Source organism: Brachyhypopomus gauderio, chromosome 7 (genome assembly GCF_052324685.1).
Source record: "Brachyhypopomus gauderio isolate BG-103 chromosome 7, BGAUD_0.2, whole genome shotgun sequence".
NCBI lineage: Eukaryota > Metazoa > Chordata > Actinopteri > Gymnotiformes > Hypopomidae > Brachyhypopomus > Brachyhypopomus gauderio.
This window is the reverse complement of record NC_135217.1, coordinates 33,076,209-33,092,676: the sequence shown is the minus strand read 5'-3', so window position 1 is coordinate 33,092,676 and position 16,468 is coordinate 33,076,209. Positions and strand designations below refer to the sequence as shown.

The 16,468-nt window shown below is 39.8% G+C and overlaps 1 protein-coding gene across 1 annotated transcript in view; it reads left to right on the top strand.

The window, feature by feature from the left end:
* Positions 1-14: 14 nt before the first annotated feature.
* Positions 15-16,468, top strand: part of sgk3 (serum/glucocorticoid regulated kinase family member 3) — a 63,257-nt gene continuing 46,803 nt past the window's right edge. Inside the window, exon 1 of the mRNA XM_077013371.1 lies at positions 15-947. The gene's annotated coding sequence lies outside the window, so the exon portion shown is untranslated. The remainder of the gene's footprint in view (positions 948-16,468) is intronic.

The following is a 16,468-nucleotide window of genomic DNA, read 5'->3' as shown; positions in this document are numbered from 1 at the left end:
CGCAGCTGTGTTATCGCGCACTTGGAACGTATTTAACGACACGTTTGAACCTGTTTCCGTTCTGTATTTAGTTTATCGAGTCAAATGTTACTCAACTGACGAATTAAATAAAAGCTCGGGAATAGGATACTGGAAGCAACCTTGTGTTATGTAAAAAAGGAGCAGAAAACGTTTCTAACATACACAGCTCAGCAAAAGACTTCATGAAGTGCTCCGCACGTGAGTGTGTTTGGCACAACTGTGTTTGGTAAACATCTTCAGCAGACAACTAACTGTGCAAGGTCCCTTGATTTTACAGAATTGAAGTTAGTGCAGTCTGTTGATACAAAATACTTTAGACATTTGTTTAATACGACAAATTACATTGTGCATATTTAATAATTCACCTAACAACGTTTTATATTGTAATCTTGATCATAACTGAAGGTCAGCACTGGCAAAGGGTATAAAGCAACAAGGAAAGCTATGAACTAAAGAGCACTAAGCAAGGAATATGTAATTTGTACATAAATGTACATGTAGGCATTACATAATATAAAATTGAATTTAAAATATCTAATATACATAAAAACTCACATTTAATACACATAAATTCGTGTACAGGGGATTACAATATAGATTAGCTAGAGGCAGCGCTTGGAGGAAGTGAGTTTTTATTTCCTGCCACTAGAGGGTGTTGTACACTCTCCATAAGAATATTATCCTTGAGGTTTTGTCCCGTGACAAACTACCTCGGAATTTCAGAACCAACGTTAGTAGGCCACCGGAATCGATATTTGGCAGTGTAATAACAAACAGAATGGAAATCGGGAGGCGTTGCTTCTGCCTGTTTAGCTGTGAGAAGGTTTGTTAGTTATACACTCGAAGTTTGCTTTTAAATTTGTCCACTTCCTTTGCAATCCGACACGTCATTGGATACGACTTGGTGGAGACTCTTTGAAAATAAGGTAAGTCACACACTTCACAAAGTCCTGATATTAATGGTCATAAAGTTACTGGAGGTGTCTTGTTAGTGGCAGTTAGTTTATGGTTTTGTACTCTCCTGCTGCTAATCACGGGCAAATCTAATGTTTTGATCTAATACTTCTTTCTTACTCCAATGGCAGCTCAGCTGGAATTCAAACAAAACATTGAAAAAAAGTACATTAAGTTCATATAAAACATTTTACTAATATGTGCATGCACATTTGTATAATCTGTTGAAAATATAGTTTAGTTAACAAATGGTTTCATGACATTTAACTTCCTCACGAAGCAGCTTAACAATGCTAACTTTTTAATGTCAATAAATGTAATCTTGTCATGCATCTGGAACCATTCTTACACCCGCCGTCACCTCAATGTGTAATAATAATAATAATAATTTAAAAAATCATTATTATTAGGGTTCACACACGTAGTGTGGGAAACCTATTGTAATTGTCGGGTTTTTTAGGGGTCCAAGCACCAGCGGTGCTGGAACCCTATTGTAATTGTTAGGGTTCACACACACATAGTGTGGGAACCCTATTGTAATTGTTAGAATTTTTTCTTTCTTATTATTCTTTGTCCCATTTTTTGACCTAAAACGTATTGTGCAGCCTAGACCGTAATGCCTAGAAACCCCAAACTTGGCAAAAAGGTTCAGTTACCTCCAAGGACCAGATTCCCATACAGGGACCCAAATTGGCCTGATGGTGGCGCTATAGCGGACCATATTGACTTTTTGTCCATATCTTCTACACCGTAGGTCCTAGAACCAAAATTCCAGTTCCTATACATTCCTTGACTAAATTCAATAGGACAATTAATATACAACCATTAAGCTCCGCCCACTTAGATTTCGAGTTAATTTGCATAATGTGCAAAATCACACACATCTTTGAGCGCGAACTAGTCCCTGGATTTTTCACATACATGCACATATGTGGTATCAAAACGTTCAGAAGAGTCTGAACTTTAAAATGTATCCAACAAAAATGCTAATTTCTTCACTACCTAGTCAGTATAAGCCAATCAAATGAGGGGGCGTAAATTCAATAGTAAATTTTGCGCATATGGAGCTCTAACTTAAGAAAACTTGCATGTAATGAGATGGCACTTCACAGACAGCTTCCCTGTGAGGGTCTGGGGCAGCTCGCAGAGGTTGCCATACCTCACCTGCTAGGGGGCGCTATAACATGCAAAAATTTGCCCCATGCACTCAGATTGGCCGATCCACATGAAACTTGACAGACATCATCTATGGGCCTCTGGAAACCAGGTCCTAAAGCAGACATGCCATACTTCCAAAATGGCTGACGTAATCGGCCAATCAGTGATCGGCACGCGTTTGACAGGCTTACAATTGGTCGATCTGCACGAAACCTCTTGGGTGTGGACAAGTGCACGCCCCCTATGACATAATCCAGCCGGGTGTCGATTGGCCACTGGGGGGCGCTATTGCAAAAAAAGCAAGTGTATCCCCTACATAATTCCACTTGGGAACATGCAATTGGACTCTTTTGATTCCTTGCAGTAGTGCGAACAACTTTCCCATTACATGTCCTATTAAAAAATGCACAGTTTATTTACAGTTAATAATAGTTTGAAATCATCACTTTTCATACTCCTCCTAGGATTTTCATACTATCATGTCAAGCAAAGTCTTATAATACTCTACAGAGTGTGAAATCAAAAAACAATCCAAAGATTTTGGATTTGAGGACACTTATACCTGCTAAATATTTTTTTAATGGACAGCATCGATACATATAATATTCATATTCTTAAAGCTCTTTCATATTTTACCCAATTCTGACCAAAATGCACAAGCCCATTCAGAATCCCATCCTGAACAAATTTGTCAAGTTTCATCTAAATCGGTTATCGTATGGCTCTACAGTGCAGTATTATATACAATGCATAAGAATGCATGTAAAGTCCCTCTGTCACCTTCTCCTTCTCACACGCACGCAAGCTGAAACTCACACTCTCAGTCTCTCTCACACTCTCACCCACATTCCCCCTCCCATCTCTGTGCCCTAAGTAAACATTGCTCTGGCTACCTAGATCTCTCTGTGTCTATTAACCAGGCACACACACATACAGGCGCAAGCAGGCCTTCCTATAGTATTCACAATGACACTTCCCTAGCCATACCCACCCATATCTCAGTGACTAACACATGCTTATACAAACTGATATTTGGCTTCTTTTTGTCTCTCACACAAACACACAGACACACACACCTTTATACCTATATGTATGTATAGTTTCTATGTATACTTATGTATGTATGTATTAGTATATGTTGTCATAGTTTGAATACATATACTACCACACACACACACACACACACTTCTACCTAAATGTATGTATAGTTTGTATGCATATCTATAGTATATGTATAGTATATGTCAGTCATACCAGTGATGTCAGTCATATCAGACATGCCAGTCCAGTCATGTCAGTTATATCAGTCATGTCAGTGATGCCAGTCATGCCAGTCATGTTCTGCCAGTCATGTAAGTCATGTCATGCCAATCATTTCAGTCCAGTCATATCAGTCCTATCAGTCATGTCAGTCCAGTCATGTCAGTCAAATCTTCAAATCATTACAGTCATGCCAGTTATGTCAGTCATATCAGTCATGTTAATTTTGTTCGTCATGCCAGTGATGTCATTCCAGTCATGCCAGTCATATCAGTTATGTCAGTAATGCCAGTCATGTCAGGCTTTGCAGACTACATTCATACTTTGAATACACAGGCAGTCATGTTAGGCGTGCTACGTGTACAAGGAGTGAAATAACAAAGCATAGTCTCTGGCTCCCTCAATCTCTCTCTGTCAGTAATATAGAGTATGGTGTGATTTTTGTTTCAATAGTTCCACAAAAGCAAAAGTAAATCCAAGAACAGAAAGTATATGTTATGAATGCAAAACAGAAAAATATATATCAAAAGTATATATTTTTTATATAATTGGTTATTTGAAACTTATTTTCGTTTGCATTTTGACAAGTTTTTGGTTCCATTGTTTTAGTTTTTTTGGATTTTCCCAGTAAGGTCTTTTGCTTCTGGACTCTCTCTTTGCTTCTGGTTCGTTTTTTGCTTCTGACTTTTGGAACACATTTCACGTGTGGGAGGGTCTTAGATGAAGGCGTTCCTCTGCAATCTCCATTGGTCACTGATTCCGGACTGACACAGAGCTCTGAGACCGCCTCTGGGACCAAGCCACGCCCACCCCACCAGCCTCCCAGCGTTTTCAAACATGGCGGAACGCGGTGGTTCTGTTTCACAGTAGCATGTAAACTAAGTTTTACCATAAAAGTTTATACAAAGGTTATAATTAATTGGTAAATGGTCTGTAGATATTGCAAATGTACACTGTATAATAACTACATTAAGCATGGCAGTTAATATTTAGCACACTTCACCAGCGCGAGCTTTTTAAAATTTTAGTGAACTGGATGCAGGCATGAAAATCTGTCACCTTGCGGCGAAATTCGCCGTTTTTGAAGTATTTTGCGGTAAAACAAACTCTTATGAAAAATAGGTAGATAGTAAAATAAGAAACAAGATTTTTTTGTAGTTCTAAATGATGAACCCTGGTATTTTTTACACTCATTTTTGCCGCTGATGTTATTTATTGGTTCATTAAGATGTAATGGTTTTGACTGAGCCATCTGGAATGGCGAAAGCGGCTTCTCGCGTTTACGGATCTGCCTCCATATATTGACAAGACAGGTCAATATTTTTCAGCGCGACATTACCGTGAGAGAAGTCAACAGGGAAGAGCGTGTTTAAAGCTAGCCTTTAAATTATTTTTAATTTAATCGCTGCTGTAGCTTCTGTCACCGTTTTGCTACATTCACAATAGTAGCGACTAGTTACTCGCTCCTCCTGGATCATTCGCTAGCGTCCCCGCGGGTCTAAAGTGAGAAGGAAATTAATCCGCACTCTGCGTTTCAATGGACTACTCTTCTTACTCGCACCCCTCCAAGTTAAAATCTTTTTGTTTTTATCTCTGAGTCGGACAGTGTCTGAATGTCATGTCTGACATGTATTATGTTTAGTATCTCTATGTTCAATGGTTCAATGAATATTGTTCACTTCTTAATAAAATATGGACAGCACAAGATGCATGTGATGTGTGTTTGTGTGTGGTACCTGCAGAACACTGAAAAACAGTGTGAGTGAACAAAGCTGGTTGTATATAGGGTGGCCACTTTTCAGTATTGCTTTAATTTTTGTATTTGGCTTTAATTTTGGTATTTTTTACTATTATGGATTTTACTATATTTGGCATCACCTCTCGTACACCAGCTGCCCCCCACCCCCCGTCCGTCGCCATACCAGATATTGCAAATACTCATATTTCTTCCACACATCAATGTTCTCTCCATCCAGTTCACTAAAATTTTAAAAAGCTCGTGCTGGTGAGCATGCTTAATGTAGTTATTATACAGTGTACATTTGCAATATCTACAGACCATTTACCAATTAATTATAACCTTTGTATAAACTTTTATGGTAAAACTTAGTTTACATGCTACTGTGAAACAGAACCACCGCGTTCCGCCATGTTTGAAAACGCTGGGAGGCTGGTGGGGTGGGCGTGGCTTGGTCCCAGAGGCGGTCTCAGAGCTCTGTGTCAGTCCGGAATCAGTGACCAATGGAGATTGCAGAGGAACGCCTTCATCTAAGACCCTCCCACACGTGAAATGTGTTCCAAAAGTCAGAAGCAAAAAACGAACCAGAAGCAAAGAGAGATTCCAGAAGCAAAAGACCTTACTGGGAAAATCCAAAAAAACTAAAACAATGGAACCAAAAACTTGTCAAAATGCAAACGAAAATAAGTTTCAAATAACCAATTATATAAAAAATATATACTTTTGATATATATTTTTCTGTTTTGCATTCATAACATATACTTTCTGCTCTTGGATTTACTTTTGCTTTTGTGGAACTATTGAAACAAAAATCACACCATAATAGAGGCCCAATCATGTATAGACAAGTGCAGGCCTTCCTATACTGTTCACATAGATGCAGCTCTAGCCAGATGTGCTATTTTTGTGTCTCCCTTTCTGACACACGCAGATGTCATCACACTCTACATCTGTAGAGCACACACTGGCCAAACCCAAACAGCTTTTTTTCACTTTTAGGTCTAAAGGACCTTTTGGGCTTCCTTTTGCCTACTGAGGCCAAAATGCCTATTGGTGTGTGAACCCGCCAATCGCCGCTTGCGGCTATATTTCCGATTATTATTAGGGTTCACACACGTAGTGTGGGAAACCTATTGTAATTGCTCGGGTTTTTCTTATTATTATTATTTTTCTCCGCATAAAACGCATACTGCAGCCTAGACCGTAAGGCCCAGAAACACCAAAGTTGGCAGAATGGTGTAGTCTCTTTGCAGGACCACGCTTAAGTACAGAGGCCTAAATTGGCCTGATGGTGGCGCTATAGCGCAGTTTTTTGCATTTTGGCCCATATCTCCCACACCGTAGGTCCTAGAAAGAAAATTCCACTTCTGATGGATTCCTTGGCTCAAGCCAAAAACAATGGTACAAAAATTATTAAGCTCCGCCTACTTAGATTTTTTGCTAATTTGCATAATATGCAAAACCTACTTTTTTATACTAGTCCCTGGTTTTTCATCTGATCACCACAATCTTGGTGTCAAAATATTCACAAGAATCTCATTATCAAGGAACATCAACAAAACTGTGACATTGGTATACAGTCTGGTTGTCACATGTCAATCAATAGCTCTGAGGCGTGGCCAAATTGACTTCAGCAGCTATATCTCAGCAATGCTTTGACCTATCTTTATGAAAATATATCAGTTGTTAGGGCACATGACTCAGAGGTCAAAGGTCAAAGCTGGCCACGATTGTCCAATAGGGGGCGCTATAACATGGGGAAATTTGTTTCTCAGAAACCATTAGTCACATCAAGCCCAAACTTTACAGGCATCATCAGGGGCCCAAGTGGTATCAAGGCACACAATGATGACCTCATCACTCAAAAAACATGGCCGCCATGAGCCAATTAATTTTTATTTGAATTAATTGGCCATTTGACAGACTTACCATTGGCCAATCAACATGAAACCTCATCACTGTACATATCCCAGGACTATGTGTCATACTGTGCAGTGTTGAAACATTTGGCCACTAGGTGGCGCTATTTGTGAAAATCATACATAACTCCTCCAAATTTTCACTTAGGAACATGCAACTTGTTTCATTTTATACCTTGCAGTAGACCTGACAACTTTGCAATTACAAGTCCTATTAAAAAATGCATACTTTTGTCACATTCATCAATTGTTTGAAAATAGCTCTTTAAGAACTAGTCCTAGGAATTTGATCCAATGATGGCAAAAATGGCATAGGCACAATCTGTAGACACTGTAGTTAACTAAATAAGGAAAAAATGTTGCATTTTTATTTGTCTGATTGGTCAATTTTTCCATTATATCCTTCTGGCCATGCCATAAATGACCTTTATTGCTATAACTCATAAACCATGTAAGTGATCAACTCCCAATTTGAAAGGCTTTTATAGACTGAGGTCCTTGTGAGGTAGGCCAAGTTTGGTTCAAATTGACCTGTCGGAGGCGCTACAGTACCCAAAAACCTGAGAAATCATAAAAACTCACGCAGCAATCTTGTTATGCAGAATACAGACAAGTAATGGGGCTTGTATGATTCAGATCAATGAGGTCTATAACATTGCAATTACATCTCATAACAAAAAGTGCACTGCCTGACCAGAAATGAACCTTTTAATTCACCAAAATGTCATTGCATTACTGAGATTAATGAGATATCAGTATGATAGTACTTGGGCTCCATCTAGTGGCCAAACACCGAAACTGACTGAAAACAATTGCTCACATGAAACACCACACAAACGCACACAAAGCTGACCTCAGCATGTGATTTAGTTCTGTGATCTGAATCATTTTGCCAATACACATTATTTTGATCCTTTTGGGCCTTTAGTGCCTCAGTTGAATTGAATGTTTTGTCACATTGATTTACTTATGCATTTTTTCCACTCAAACAGCTTCTATTCACTTTTGGGTCTAAAGGACCTATTGGGCTTCTTTTTGCCTATTGAGGCCAAGAGGCCAATTTGTTTGTCTAAAAGACCCTTTGGGCTTTTTTGCCTTTTTTTGTGTGAACCCGCCAATCGCCGCTTGCGGCTATATTTATTATTATTATTATTCTTTTTCTCCGCTAAAACGCGTTGTGCAGCCTAAACCGTAAGACCTACAGACTTCTCCTTTGGCCAACTTGTAGTACTCCTCTCCGCTACTCAGGCGCAACACGCCAGCCCGATCCGACCATAGGTGGCGCTATAGCGCACAAAATCGCATGAAAAAGTTTACACAGGTGTTTCTCCTACACCGTATGTCCTAGAGATAAAATTCAAACTGCATCTGATCAGGCATGAGCTCATCTAAAAAAAGTTCCATTGAAGCTATATGCTCCGCCCCTTACATGTCGAGCTAATTTGCATAATATGCAAATACCCACACATTTTTGAGCGCGTACTAGTCCCTGGATTTTTCACATACATGCACATATGTGGTATCCAGGCGCTCACAAGAGTCTGAACTTTAATTGTTATGGAGCCAAAGTGCACATTTCTGCACATGGGCGTGGCCACATGCATCACAAGTCAAGCGTAGAAAATTCCTTCGCCAAAAATCCACATATTCTGCTGTATCTCAGGCATACTTTCATGTATTCACTCCAAATTTCACACACATGTACCTATTGGGTGTCTAGACCGGCACATACATTTTGGCAGACATGCACACCTAGGTGGCGCTATAACGGCCAAAAAACTCTCCTGCCCACACCGATTGGCCAAATAACTCCAAACTTGGTACGCATCATCTATATGCACCTATGACACAGGTCCTTGACCTGCACCATCATATGTCCAATATGGCCGCCGCTATCGACCAATCAGCTTTCAGTACACCTTTCACAAGCTTATCATATGCCAATCAACATGAAACTCACATATTATGTTCATCTACACACCCTCTAATACATATCAAAGTATGACGGGAATTGCACCACTAGGTGGCGCTATACTCGAAATTCCTGAATTACTCCTACATGCTTTCATGTAGAAGGACAATCATGATCTCATATGATTCTATGCAAAATCACTAACAACTTTGTAATTGCAAGTGCTTTGCAAAAAAGTACAGATTTTTGTGTATAATCCAATACATATAATTTACACTTTTCATACTAGTCCTAGGATTTTCACTCCATCACCTCAAATCACATATTATAATATCCAGCAGCATGTGAAATACAAAACTGGTGGAACAAATTCTAAGATTCTTGCAATTTAATATTTTTCATATGCATCACAGTGGTACCGTCATGACATATGAACTGCATATTTCAAAAACTCCCCTATATAATGTCTGATTGTTATGAAAATGGACAGACAAATTCAGAAGACCACTGAGGTGATATCTGCCAAGTTTGTGCCAAATCCATCCACAAATGGTTGTACTGTGAATATTTTCATTTTCTATGCTGAACATGCATGCAGATCAAAGGTCATTCTTTTCCTCAAAAGAGTTAGAGTTGAGCCTGTAATCCAGTCAGACCCATTAGCTCAATGGGTAGAGCAATGTGCTCCCAGCCACAATGCACGTGGACAACGGGGGTTCGAATCCCACGTTGGGCAGTATTCCACCATAAGTTTAAAAAGGTGCCATTTAGATTCTGTTTTTTGAGCAGGTACTTCATTCACGAACGTGCTTCATATACTTTCATGTACATTTCATAAAGCTTTACATAATGTTGTGCCAGTGGGTGCAAAATCTTGCCAAACCTCAGCTTGGACCCCGTAATTGCCGCTTGCGGCTATATTTCTTCTTATTAGGGTTCACACACGTAGTGTGGGAAACCTATTGTAATTGTCGGGTTTTTTCTTTCTTATTATTATTAGGGTTCACACACGTAGTGTGGGAAACCTATTGTAATTGCTCGAATTTTTCTTCTTTTTTTTTTTTCTTCTTATTAGGGTTCACACACACATAGTGTGGGAACCCTATTGTAATTGTTAGCGTTTTTCTTATTATTATTATTCTTTTGCCCATTTTGCTGTCTATAAATGATACTGCAGCCTAAACCGTAAGGCCTAGACACACCAAACTTGCCAAACTTGTTCTCTAGGTCAAAAGGACCACACTCACTTATAGGGACCCACATCGGCCTGATGGTGGCGCTATAGCACACTATGTGACATTTTGGCCCATATCTCCCATACCATAAGTCATAGAAACAAAATTCCACTTCCTATGCATTCCTTGGCTCAATTCAATAGGACATTTCATATACAACTATGAAGCTCCGCCTACTTAGATTTTTTGCTAATTTGCATAATATGCAAAACCTACTTTTGCCTACTACTCCTTGGTTTTTCATCTGATCACCACAATCTTGGTATCAAACTACTCAGAAGAATCTCATTATCAAAACCTATCGCCAACATTGTGACATTTCCATACAGCCTGGCTGTCACATGTCAATCAATAGCTCTGAGGCGTGGCCAAATTTACTTCAGCAGCTATATCTCAACAATGCTTTGACCAATCTTCATGAAAATTTATCAGTTGTTAGGACACATGACTCGGAGGTCACAGGTCAAAGCAGGCCACGATTGTCCAATAGGGGGCGCTATAACATGGGAAAAACTGTTTCTCAGAAACCATTAGTCACATCAAGCCAAAACTTTACAGGCATCATCATGGGGTCAAGTGGTATCAAGACACACAATGATGACCTCATCACTCAAAAAACATGGCCGCCATAAGCCAATTAATTTAAATTTTAATTAATTGGCCATTTGACCTACTTACCATAGGTACATACACATGAAACTGACATGGTATGTTCATGTACACACCCTCTAAGACATACCCATGTTGGAAGGGAATTGCACCACTATGTGGCGCTATACTAGAAAATCCCGAATTTCTCCTACATATTTTCACTTATCAAGAAATGCTTGCACTCATATGATTGTATGCAGAATTCCTAGCAACTTTGTAATTGCATGTGCTTTGCAAAAATGTACCATTTTTTCACTATTATCAAATATATATAACTTGCCATTTTCATACTAGTCCTAGCATTTTAACTCCATCACCTTAAATCACACCTTGTAATACTCAGCAGACTCTGAAATGCTAAGATTAGCGAGAAAATCCTAAGGTTTTGACAAATTAATATTTTTCATATGCATCACAATGCTACCATCATAACACATCAGATTCCCAGTTCAATAACTACGCCATAGTATGTCTGATTGTTATGGAAATTGAAATCCACATTCACATGACCATTGTGGTGCGATGTGCCAATTTTGAGCCAAATCCGTCCACAAACAGCTCTACAGTGAATATTTTCATTTTCCATACAAAGCAGTGGAGGGAGGCATACACAGCTGCTAAGCCACACACGCACGTGCCTTTCTCACACACTCTGCCCCCCCCTCCTCCACTCCCCTCACACTCCCCCTTGCTTCCAACACTTTACAACCCATGGGCTCTACCTCCCCCCTCCTCTCTCTCTTTCACATGCACTTACAAAAACACAGGCCTCTGTAGCTTTCACACTGCCCTTGCCATACCTACCCATTTCGCTATGAGTAACCCAGATACAAACACACAAACTAACGTTTAGCTTCTGTTTTTGAAAACACACTCTCTCTCTCTCACACACACACACACACACACACACACCTACTTATAGGTTTAACATACACACTGCCCTAGCCATGTATACCCATTACTCTTTGACTAAAACACACACACACACACACACACACACACACACACACACACACACACACTTCTACCTAAATGTATGTATAGTTTGTATGCATATTTATAGTATATGTATAGTATATGTCATTCATGCCAGCAATGTCAGTCGTATCAGTCATATCAGGCATGCCATGCCAGTCATTTCAGTCCAGTCATATCAGTCATATCAGTCATATAAGTCAAATAATCAAATCATTACAGTCATGCCAGTTATGTCAGTCATATCAGTCATGTTAGTCCACATTCATACTTTGAATACACGGACAGTCATGTTAGGCATGCAAGGTGTGCAAGGAGTGAATTAACAAAGCATAGTCTCTGGCTCCCTCAATCTCTCTCTGTCGGTAATATACAGGCCCAATTATGTATAGACACATGCAGGCCTTGCTATATTGTTCACATAGATGCAGCCCTAGCCAGATGTCCTATTTCTGTGTCTCCTTTTCTGACACAAGCAGATGTCAGTCATGTCAGTCCAGTCATGTCAGACATAAGTCGTGTCAGTCATATCAGTCATGTCATGCCAGTCATGTCACTCATATCAGTCATGTCATTACAGTCATGCTAGTCATGTCACTCATTCCAGTCATGCCAGTTGTCAGTCATATCAGTCATGTTATTTTTGTTCATCATGCCAGTGAAGTCATTCCAGTCATATCAGTTATGTCAGTCATGCCAGTCATGTCAGTCATGTTATGGCAGGCTTTGCAGACTACGTTCATACTTTGAATACACGGACAGTCATGTTAGGCGTGCAAGGTGTGCAAGGAGTGAATTAACAAAGCATAGTCTCTGGCTCCCTGAATCTCTCTCTGTCGGTAATATACAGGCCCAATCATGTATAGACACATGCAGGCCTTCCTATACTGTTCACATAAATGCAGCCCTAGCCAGATGTGCTATTTCTGTGTCTCCCTTTCTGACACACGCAGATGTCATCACAAACTATCTGTAGAGTACACACTGGCCAAACCCAAACAGCTTCTTTTCACTTTTATTTTCCAATATCTTTCACACTGTAGGGCCTAGAAACAAAATACTACTTCTATTGTATTCCTTGGCTCAAGCCAAGATGTACTGCTTAAATCAAAAAACACACAAACACACATACACACAAAGCTACTCACAGCATGTGATTTACTTCTGATCTGAATCATTTTGCCAATTTTTTGGGCTTTTTTGCCTTTTTCGTGTGTGAACCCGCAATTGCCGCTTGCGGCTATATTTATTATTATTATTCTTTTTCCCATTTTGCTGTCTATAAATCATTCTGCAGCCTAAACCGTAAGGCCTAGACACACCAAACTTGCCAAACTTGTTCTCTAGGTCAAAAGGACCACACACACTTATAGGGACCCACATCGGCCTGATGGTGGCGCTATAGCACACTATGTGACTTTTTGGCCCATATCTCCCATACCATAAGTCATAGAAACAAAATTCCACTTCCTATGCATTCCTTGGCTCAATTCAATAGGACATTTCATATACAACTATGAAGCTCCGCCTACTTAGATTTTTTGCTAATTTGCATAATATGCAAAACCTACTTTTGCCTACTACTCCTTGGTTTTTCGTCTGATCACCACAGTCTTGGTATCAAACTACTCAGAAGAATCTCATTATCAAAACCCATCGCCAACATTGTGACATTTCCATACAGCCTGGCTGTCACATGTTAATCAATAGCTCTGAGGCGTGGCCAAATTTACTTCAGCAGCTATATCTCAGCAATGCTTTGACCAATCTTCATGAAAATATATCAGTTGTTAGGACACATGACTCAGAGGTCACAGGTCAAAGCTGGCCACGATTGTCCAATAGGGGGCGCTATAACATGGGAAAAACTGTTTCTCAGAAACCATTAGTCACATCAAACCAAAACTTTACAGGCATCATCATGGGGTCAAGTGGTATCAAGACACACAATGATGACCTCATCACTCAAAAAACATGGCCGCCATAAGCCAATTAATTTTAATTTTAATTAATTGGCCATTTGACCTACTTACCATAGGTACATACACATGAAACTGACATGGTATGTTCATGTACACACCCTCTAAGACATACCCATGTTGGAAGGGAATTGCACCACTAGGTGGCGCTATACTAGAAAATCCAGAATTTCTCCTACATATTTTCACTTATCAAGTAATGCTTGCACTCATATGATTGTATGCAGAATTCCTAGCAACTTTGTAATTACATGTGCTTTGCAAAAATGTACCACTTTTTCACTATTATCAAATATATATAACTTGCCATTTTCATACTAGTCCTAGCATTTTAACTCCATCACCTTAAATCACACCTTGTAATACTCAGCAGACTCTGAAATGCTAAGATTAGCGAAAAAATCCTAAGTTTTTGACAAATTAATATTTTTCATATGCATCACAATGCTACCATCATAACACATCAAATTCCCAGTTCAATAACTACGCCATAGTATGTCTGATTGTTATGCAAATTGAAATCCACATTCACATGACCATTGTGGTGCGATGTGCCAATTTTGAGCCAAATCCGTCCACAAACAGCTCTACAGTGAATATTTTCATTTTCCATACAAAGCAGTGGAGGGAGGCATACACAGCTGCTAAGCCACACACGCACGTGCCTTTCTCACACACTCTGCCCCCCCCTCCTCCACTCCCCTCACACTCCCCCTTGCTTCCAACACTTTACAACCCATGGGCTCTACCTCCCCCCCCTCTCTTTCACATGCACTTACAAAAACACAGGCCTCTGTAGCTTTCACACTGCCCTTGCCATACCTACCCATTTCGCTATGAGTAACCCAGATACAAACACACAAACTGACGTTTAGCTTCTGTTTTTGAAAACACACTCTCTCTCTCTCTCTCTCTCTCTCTCACACACACACACACACACACACACCTACTTATAGGTTTAACATACACATAACATGCCCTAGCCATGTATACCCATTACTCTTTGACTAAAACACACACACACACACACACACACACACACACACTTCTACCTAAATGTATGTATAGTTTGTATGCATATTTATAGTATATGTATAGTATATGTCATTCATGCCAGCAATGTCAGTCGTATCAGTCATATCAGGCATGCCATGCCAGTCATTTCAGTCCAGTCATATCAGTCATATCAGTCATGTCAGTCATATAAGTCAAATAATCAAATCATTACAGTCATGCCAGTTATGTCAGTCATATCAGTCATGTTAGTCCACATTCATACTTTGAATACACGGACAGTCATGTTAGGCATGCAAGGTGTGCAAGGAGTCAATTAACAAAGCATAGTCTCTGGCTCCCTCAATCTCTCTCTGTCGGTAATATACAGGCCCAATTATGTATAGACACATGCAGGCCTTCCTATATTGTTCACATAGATGCAGCCCTAGCCAGATGTGCTATTTCTGTGTCTCCTTTTCTGACACAAGCAGATGTCAGTCATGTCAGTCCAGTCATGTCAGACATAAGTCGTGTCAGTCATATCAGTCATGTCATGCCAGTCATGTCACTCATATCAGTCATGTCATTACAGTCATGCTAGTCATGTCACTCATTCCAGTCATGCCAGTTGTCAGTCATATCAGTCATGTTATTTTTGTTTATCATGCCAGTGAAGTCATTCCAGTCATATCAGTTATGTCAGTCATGCCAGTCATGTCAGTCATGTTATGGCAGGCTTTGCAGACTGCGTTCATACTTTGAATACATGGACAGTCATGTTAGGCGTGCAAGGTGTGCAAGGAGTGAATTAACAAAGCATAGTCTCTGGCTCCCTGAATCTCTCTCTGTCGGTAATATACAGGCCCAATCATGTATAGACACATGCAGGCCTTCCTATATTTATTATTTAGGGTTCACACACACATAGTGTGGGAACCCTATATGTAATTGTTAGCGTTTTTCTTATTATTATTATTATTATTATTCTTTTTCCCATTTTGCTGTCTATAAATCATTCTGCAGCCTAAACCGTAAGGCCTAGACACACCAAACTTGCCAAACTTGTTCTCTAGGTCAAAAGGACCACACACACTTATAGGGACCCACATCGGCCTGATGGTGGCGCTATAGCACACTATGTGACTTTTTGGCCCATATCTCCCATACCATAAGTCATAGAAACAAAATTCCACTTCCTATGCATTCCTTGGCTCAATTCAATAGGACATTTCATATACAACTATGAAGCTCCGCCTACTTAGATTTTTTGCTAATTTGCATAATATGCAAAACCTACTTTTGCCTACTACTCCTTGGTTTTTCGTCTGATCACCACAGTCTTGGTATCAAACTACTCAGAAGAATCTCATTATCAAAACCCATCGCCAACATTGTGACATTTCCATACAGCCTGGCTGTCACATGTTAATCAATAGCTCTGAGGCGTGGCCAAATTTACTTCAGCAGCTATATCTCAGCAATGCTTTGACCAATCTTCATGAAAATATATCAGTTGTTAGGACACATGACTCAGAGGTCACAGGTCAAAGCTGGCCACGATTGTCCAATAGGGGGCGCTATAACATGGGAAAAACTGTTTCTCAGAAACCATTAGTCACATCAAACCAAAACTTTACAGGCATCATCATGGGGTCAAGTGGTATCAAGAC